This window comes from Bidens hawaiensis, unplaced genomic scaffold, assembly GCF_021521415.1.
Source record: "Bidens hawaiensis isolate Kalapana, Puna unplaced genomic scaffold, B.hawaiensis_p1.1 tig00419591_1, whole genome shotgun sequence".
NCBI lineage: Eukaryota > Viridiplantae > Streptophyta > Magnoliopsida > Asterales > Asteraceae > Bidens > Bidens hawaiensis.
This window is the reverse complement of record NW_027504910.1, coordinates 290,838-298,797: the sequence shown is the minus strand read 5'-3', so window position 1 is coordinate 298,797 and position 7,960 is coordinate 290,838.

The following is a 7,960-nucleotide window of genomic DNA, read 5'->3' as shown; positions in this document are numbered from 1 at the left end:
TAATCACTTTATTAGAGGAACGATTGATTGTACACTATTTACCAATGAGTTGGATGGGCATCTATTGATAGTTCAAGTTTATGTGTATGATATCATTTTGGGTCTACAAATGACAATTTGTGCAAAGATTTTGAAGATGTTATGAAGTCAAAGTTCGAGATGAGCGCAATGGGGAAGATGAAGTATTTTCTAGGTCTTCAGGTGGAGCAATTACCCGACGATATCTTTATTCACCAAACAAAGTACGTCAATGACATCTTAGCAAAATTCACCCATGGCTTATTCAACGACAATTAGCACTACTTTACTGACAAAACCGAGCCCCGGTGCGGAAGAGTGTGTCGTGAACAGACATGTATAAACGAGCTCGGTTCAGGATCGATCTATAACATGTATTCACTCTTGAACGATAATAATGGACGGATGTGAAGAGTTCGATTTGATTAACAATCAATAATAGGATGAACAATTGTAACCAAAACACAAAAGATAGATGTAGAAGTATGATTTCATTAACCGAATGATTTTCATCAAGAACACTCATACATACACAATCATAAAGGAACGGCCACCCGAGGAGAGCTCTACCCCGGGGGAAAACTCTCAACTCAATGAAAAATCTCATAATGCACACATAACCTAAATAAATGACCTAAATGATTTATTTATACTAGTCTTGTGCCTTGGTCTTCACTCCACCGCCACTTGGATAAGACTAAAGGAATAAAATATAATATAATATTTCACCCGTCATATGCTTCAATTACTCTTTATAATATCTTGTTGTCTTTCTTAAATTTCTTATTATAAACGAGTAACGATTCGATGCGTCGGTCTAAAATATAATACCCAACAATCTCCCCCTTAGACCGATGCCATCGAATCACTTTCACAATAACCTCATAACTTGATGCCTTTCATAGAAATTCTCCCCTTCACAATAAGCGTCTCCCATTTTTTATTTCAAATCATCTTCTCTTTATCTCTTCGGATATAGTTGTATAGGCATAAGATCAAGGATTCAAACTTCAATGATCAACTACGAGTTAATCCGAAACCACAAAAGGAAATAAACTCAAAATTTTCTTTAAAATGAGTCTTTCACTTGATTCGACCAAAATTTGCAATGAAATTCCATATAATATTTCTCCCCCAATTTCGTTGCAATGTCATAAACGAATGTGTCTTTAAATCAAGTGCGGGTGAACATCTTCAATTCAAACAATCTTGACCATCCATATCAAGAATTGTTGATAAAATTCGAAATAAACAAACTAAACTATTTAACCTTTTGTAGTTGAAAGTTGACATTTGACATGGTCAACTCTTGAAATGATCCGGATAAATCAACCATCTTGTTCTTGTAAGAACCTTGTTGAAGTTGTGAAATTTTCGTTATTTTTGCCCAATTTTTGCTCAAAAATCTTCAAAAATGACCTAATACCCCTCGTTGACCCAACACAGTCAACGACTGAGTTGACCAGAATATTCACATCCAAACGGTCACTCATATTTGGGCAAACATTTTTCATTAAGAACACACGGTCAAAAAGTCAACGGTTAAGCAAATATACATCATTTTGTTCATCTTGGCTCGTTTGACTTTGAAAGTCAACTAGGCATGCTCTTTAAGCAAAGGACATTCTCTCGAGCAAAGGACATGCTCGTGAATATGCCTTAACATTTTTCTTTACAAACCTTAACAAGACAATGTCGAGATAAAGAGAGTTGTGCTTGAGTATGAATGGTGCTCGGGTTAAAGATATGTTCGGGAGAAATGTGCTAGGGGATCTTACATGTACTCGAGACAAAGATTATGTGCTCGAGATTAGACATGATATGCTCGAGGCCTTAAAATTATATCCTTGTGCTTGGGGCTAGAAAACTTTGTGCTCGAAACAAAACTTAAGTGTTCGGGGCTTCAAGAGATGTGCTCAGATAATCAATACTTAACTTTTCTACACATTAAACTTGTTTCAGCTTCAAAATGACCCTAACACCCCTGCAAGGTATCTGAAATAGCAGCAAAAATAATTTCAAAGCAGCCCATTATGTTGTTGTAGCAAACATATAAACAACTAACAACAACTAGGTGTCCGGGACCATAATACCCTTGCTGAATTATGTATTATCTTTCTCCCAATTGCTGCAACTATAACAATTATGTACTTGTGAATAATAAACAGCAGTTGCAAACTACTTTTTAGTAACCTCATATCAGCAACAATTATTATAGTGCAGCAGCAGCAGCCTTCATCTGCTTGTGAATAGTCTTGAATACCAATATGCAACAACAATATTCCGCCCCTTGTTCGTTAAGATCAACAACAACCTTTCTGAGACTTGTAGCAACTGTTCGTTAATATATGGAATATAATTTGTTCATGACTAATCAGTAGTATTAGCAGCCAACTGACACAAATAATTCAGCAACTTCCCATGAACAGCATGATCAATATCGTAATCATATTATTTCAACAGCAAAGACACCGATCTGCAATCTTATTATCTGTTTAAAAACAGTATCAGCATCTATTTCCAAATCTGTCCCTGGTTAATTTCACATCGGCTACTACAACAAACTCAGCACATGAGTTTACAAACATATCAGCAACCTATTAAAACTCAGCTCCAACAAACTCAACATTATAGAAATTCAGTAGCTGAGTTAACTCAGAAACATATCAAGCTACTGACGAACACATGGAACAACATCTGCTTTGAATCCTTTAATCTGATCGTGAATAGCCACGTGAAAAATCACTAACAGTCCGAACACTTATCTCATTTATTCTAATGAATGCTTGAACACAAAAACAAATCTTTATCTTCACAAATTCGCCAAACAGTCATCATTAGGTGATAATCATCTGATTTAGACTTTTCCCCAAATTTGAACATAAGAGTCCTAAATTCTCAAAGCAGTAAATAAACACAGATTACACGAAATTTAGCAATAAAATTGATGCAAATCAACATTCTATCATCAATATACCATCCATTTCATCAAATACTCAAATTCAAAGCATCAAACAAAAGCGAGTTTGTACAAAAACGAACTGAATATTGTAAATGTTGACAAAACTGAATACATAAACATGTAATTGATGTTGAATCTCTGAACAAATCATCGATCCAAACATCATTTCACATATATCATCCTTCAATCATAAAAGTTCAGCCAAATCCATGCAAAACCCACATAAACTTCTACGAACTTCAAGTTTAACGTCCATGGCGGATTCATGAGTGAATTGAATCTAGTTTAGCGGTTAGTCTGAACGATTTGGTAACCCGCTCTGATACCAACTAACAGAACCGAGCCCCGGTGCGGAAGCGTGTGTCGTGAATGGACATGTATAAACGAGCTCGGTTCATGGATCGAATCATAAAACGTATTCACTATTGAACGATAATAATGGACGAAAGTGAAGAGTTCGATTTGATTAACAATCAATAATAGGATGAACAATTGTAATCAAAACACAAAAGATAGATGTAGAAGTATGATTTCATTAACCGAATGATTTTCATCAAGAACACTCATACATACATTCATACATACATAATCATAAAGGAACGGTCACCCGGGGAGAGCTCTTCCCCGGGGGCAAACTCTCAACTCAATGAAAAATCTCACAATGCACACATAACCTAAATAAATGACCTAAATCATCTATTTATACTAATCTTGGGCATTGGTGTTCACTCCACCGCCACTTGGATAATACCAAAGGAATAAAATATAATATAATATTTCACCCGTCAAATGCTTCAATTACTCGTTATAATATATTGTTTTCTTTCGTTAATTTCTTATTATAAATGTGTAACGATTCGATGCGTCAGTCCAAAATATAATACCCAACATTTACCATTAAATCATGGAATTGGTCCTGATCCCACCAGGGAGAAGGTTGATCAAACGTTCTACCGTTCCATGATTGGCTCTCTAATGTACTTAACATGTTTGTGTGCTCGATATCAATCCTATCTCAAAGTCTCGCATCTCATGACAGCGAAGAGGATAATGAAGTATCTTAAAGGATGTCCTGTAATCGGTCTATGGAATCTCATGTTTGGGTCTCTATCAACTTGTGATGCTAAGTATGTAGCTTCCTCCAGTTGTTGTTCTTAGGTTCTTTGGATTCAATAGTAGATTCGCGACTACCGTTTGCATTTTCTGACCACTCCTATTTTTGTAGATAATTATGCAGTTATTTCATAACGAAAAACCCGATAAATCATTCTAAAACGAAACATATAGAAATACAGTATCACTTCATTCTTGATTGCTACGAAAAGATACAGATAACCATTAATAAAATTCACACTGACGAGCAAAAATAGATCTTTTTACTAAAGCTTTTGATAAAAACAAATTTTTTATTTGCTAAAGCTTAACGGTATGAAGAAATTTGGTAGTGGGAAAGAGAATGATCCTAAGGTTACGGATTTCGATCTTGAGTAACAATTCATCTGAGTCAAATTTGTTTGTAAATATGTTATCTTTTCAAATTGGTTTTTGGTTTTATGGGAAGATATTTTGTTGAAAATCCAGAAACATTCAAATATTTCAAAAAACCCAAAATCATTCAAATATTTCAAAAAGTCAAAAACATTAAAAAATTGCTCCTCGAAAAGAGTTTTTAAAGCAAAAAGGGAATATGATAGTACATTGATCATCTAGTCTCAAATCCAGTAAGAAATAGGTTTAAAAGTTTGTGTGCTTAAATGTATTAGTGCATTGGTAGGCTTTAAAAGAAACAAGTAAGGAAAAGTAAGTGATATAAACATAAAATCTAGCCGAATCTAGTGGATTAACTTCTTGAAGCATAGTTAATGTATGTTTAAGTATCAAAATGTTTAAAAGATTGTTGTGTGTGGATGTGTTCATTTTACAAAGAAATTCAATTTTATTTGTCTTTTTATTTTGCAAAGAAATTCAACTTATTTTTTCTTTATTTTTGCTTTAGTCTTGGATCCTCTTTGCGTGTAGTAATACCGATCTGAGGGTTAAGACCTAAGTATTCACCTTTATTTTCTTGGTGTTTCGTACAAGCCTTTGGCCTTCTCAGCGTATACTATAAGCATAAATGTGTGAAAGTCATGTATCGAATTGGAGGTTAAGGCCATGTACAATTTCAACTTATTTTATCTTTTTATTTTGTTAAAATGGAACCTTATATACGTGTACTAATACTGATCCTAAGTGAAAATTTTAACTATCTAAGTTGTTTTACTTTATTATTTTTGCACGAGTCACAGCTAATTCTTTTTAAGAAACAAAAAATAACATACATGTTAAACTTCACTGTATGAGATATTCTTATTGTGTCTGAAAGATGGGGGCCACATATGGTTCGTGATTAATTGAACCAAATTAATCATATCACTGAAATTTTTGTTTAAAAACTTAAGTGGACAACAATACCAATGACTGACTTAACACTAGTAATAATAATGCTTAAATATAAATCTGTGATGGAAGGGCGATTTGATCAATATGATTCCCTGCTCAAACTCACAAAAATATGTATGAGTACAATTTTGAAAATAGTTCATTGCCTTAAGTTTTTGCATTTCTTTAAAAGACAATTTGATTTTACATTTCTGAGTTATTTTCAACTCTAGATGAGTAGGTTACTATCTACTGGGATTGAATACCTAGAATGACAAACTGAGTTGATGTTCTTATTTCATTTACAAAGGGCTAAATGTGAATTGGTTAATCAAGGTCATTAATTTGAATTTGATTTGATTAACAATTTTTCAAAATGAGATTTAAGTTATATTTGTTCAATCAAGGTCATTAATTTGGACTTGATCGAACTCGAAATTGTGAATTTTACATGATATGTACTTTTGACATATCCATCATATATGTTTAAACATTCAGCGTATTTGTTTTCCAACATATATGGCGTATAACTATTTTACATATACGGCAAATAAGTAATGCATATATGTTAGATATCCGAACATATATTTTTGGCTATATCTGTCAAATATAATATTCTACAAAGTGCCTAGTGGGGTGACTGTAAACGGGATTTTTCTGAGGATTGCCGACATATTAGTTGGTGCAGTATTAAATATCTGTGTTTTTGTTATTTACTCTGCAAATTAGGTTTACAATTCAATTTTACTCATCTGAAAATAAGAAAATCTGTGTATCATTGTTTGTACTTCAATTCCAGGTATGCTGATGATTTTGTATTATATTTGATACTTTATCAATATTGATTTACAAAAATAAGGTTGTTCTTGATTAAGATGAAAACAAGTTTTCAAACATTATTTGAAAAGTCAAAACTGAACTGATTATGTTGAAATTTTGAATGATTTTTTGACGAAATTGATGTATTTGAACATGGTTAATGGTCTTTGAACTTCATTGTCACTAAACTTTGTTAGATTGATTAGTCTAAGTTCTTAAAAAAGTCAAAATTTGAGATTTTATGAAAAAAAAAATTTATCATATTAGTCTTCCATTGTCATATCAATTTTCATTGTTTGTGTTTACTATTGCAGATGATGTTGTCTGGTTCAAAGGAAGAAAATGATTTGGACGATGATGAAGATAATGATGATTCAAAGATTAACAAGGAAAGGTTGAAAAGATTACTCTACTCTGTCTTGTATCTAATTTCCGGATGATTGTGAAATTGTTCCCATAATACAATTTGTCCGAATATATTGTGTTTGATCGGAATCTATGATGGTGTTCTTTTGAAAAATTTTGTTCACCATCAATATAATTGATTCAACCAGTGGTTGGGGTACTATCAAGCATCCATGGTTATTTTGATAGACCCAAAATGTGAAGTTTATATGATCAAATTTTTGTATATTGACAAGTTATATAATCAGAGCAAGAGTGTTTGGGATGACAGAATGAAGACAATCAAGATCTAGCAATATCCAATGGGGAGTTTGTTAATACATAATGTCTAATGCTAGGATCTTGTATTTTGTATTAAAACAGAGTTGGAAATAAGTTTAAATGTAATGTGGGCGTATAAGTCATATCCAACAGATATGTATATATACGACATATATGTACATATACGTTGTATATATGACATACAGAGAGGATATGTCAATGTCAATATATATAGACATATACGTCCATTCTCATTAGTGGTCTAGATTTCCAAATTGTGTACTGTGCTAAAATTTGTCATACTCTATGTACTGATATTTGTTTTCAAGGAACATAAAGTATATTAAAAGTAAATCTATCTTGTGCATTTTATCTCATAATGATTTCCGCTCATTATGTTGAAAAGTAGATTGTAAACTCGGTGTATCAATCATAAACGTACACGTTCTTTCAATTGTTAATTTGCATTTAATTTTGATAAATAAAATAAATAACACCATATTAACAAAAAAAGTTGAAATAAAGTTTATTTTGAACATCTAAGAAAATTTGTTCCATTAAGCGAATGGTAAAAAGAAATTATTCTTACCTTAGTTATTAAATGTATGTGTATAATATATATAATTTTATATATATATGTATATATATATATACTCAATTACAAAATTTAGACAAATACATGAATATGAAAATAAATGAGTTGTTTCGGGGTTCAATTTTAAAAACAATGTTTATTTAATGTTATGCATGTATAATAATGGTAAACATTTATTAAAAAATGAAATTATAAAAATAAAACCCAAAAACTAGGTCTGGGGGATTCGAAATCGCACCCCAGGTCGGTTCTTAAACTCTAAAACACGCGTTGGCCATGAGGCCAGCGCATGGACTTGTTTAATAGATGAAAATGGAAATTAATAAACACAAGTTCAGGTTCTTGTTCTTCCCCAATTAACTTTAAATACAAATCCTAGAAATCAAATGCATTTAATTGTTTGATGTTCGTTAAAATTGAGTTGGGGTTGTCCTTAGTTGGTTAAAAATGATCATAATACATGTTTTCGTTACCTGCTA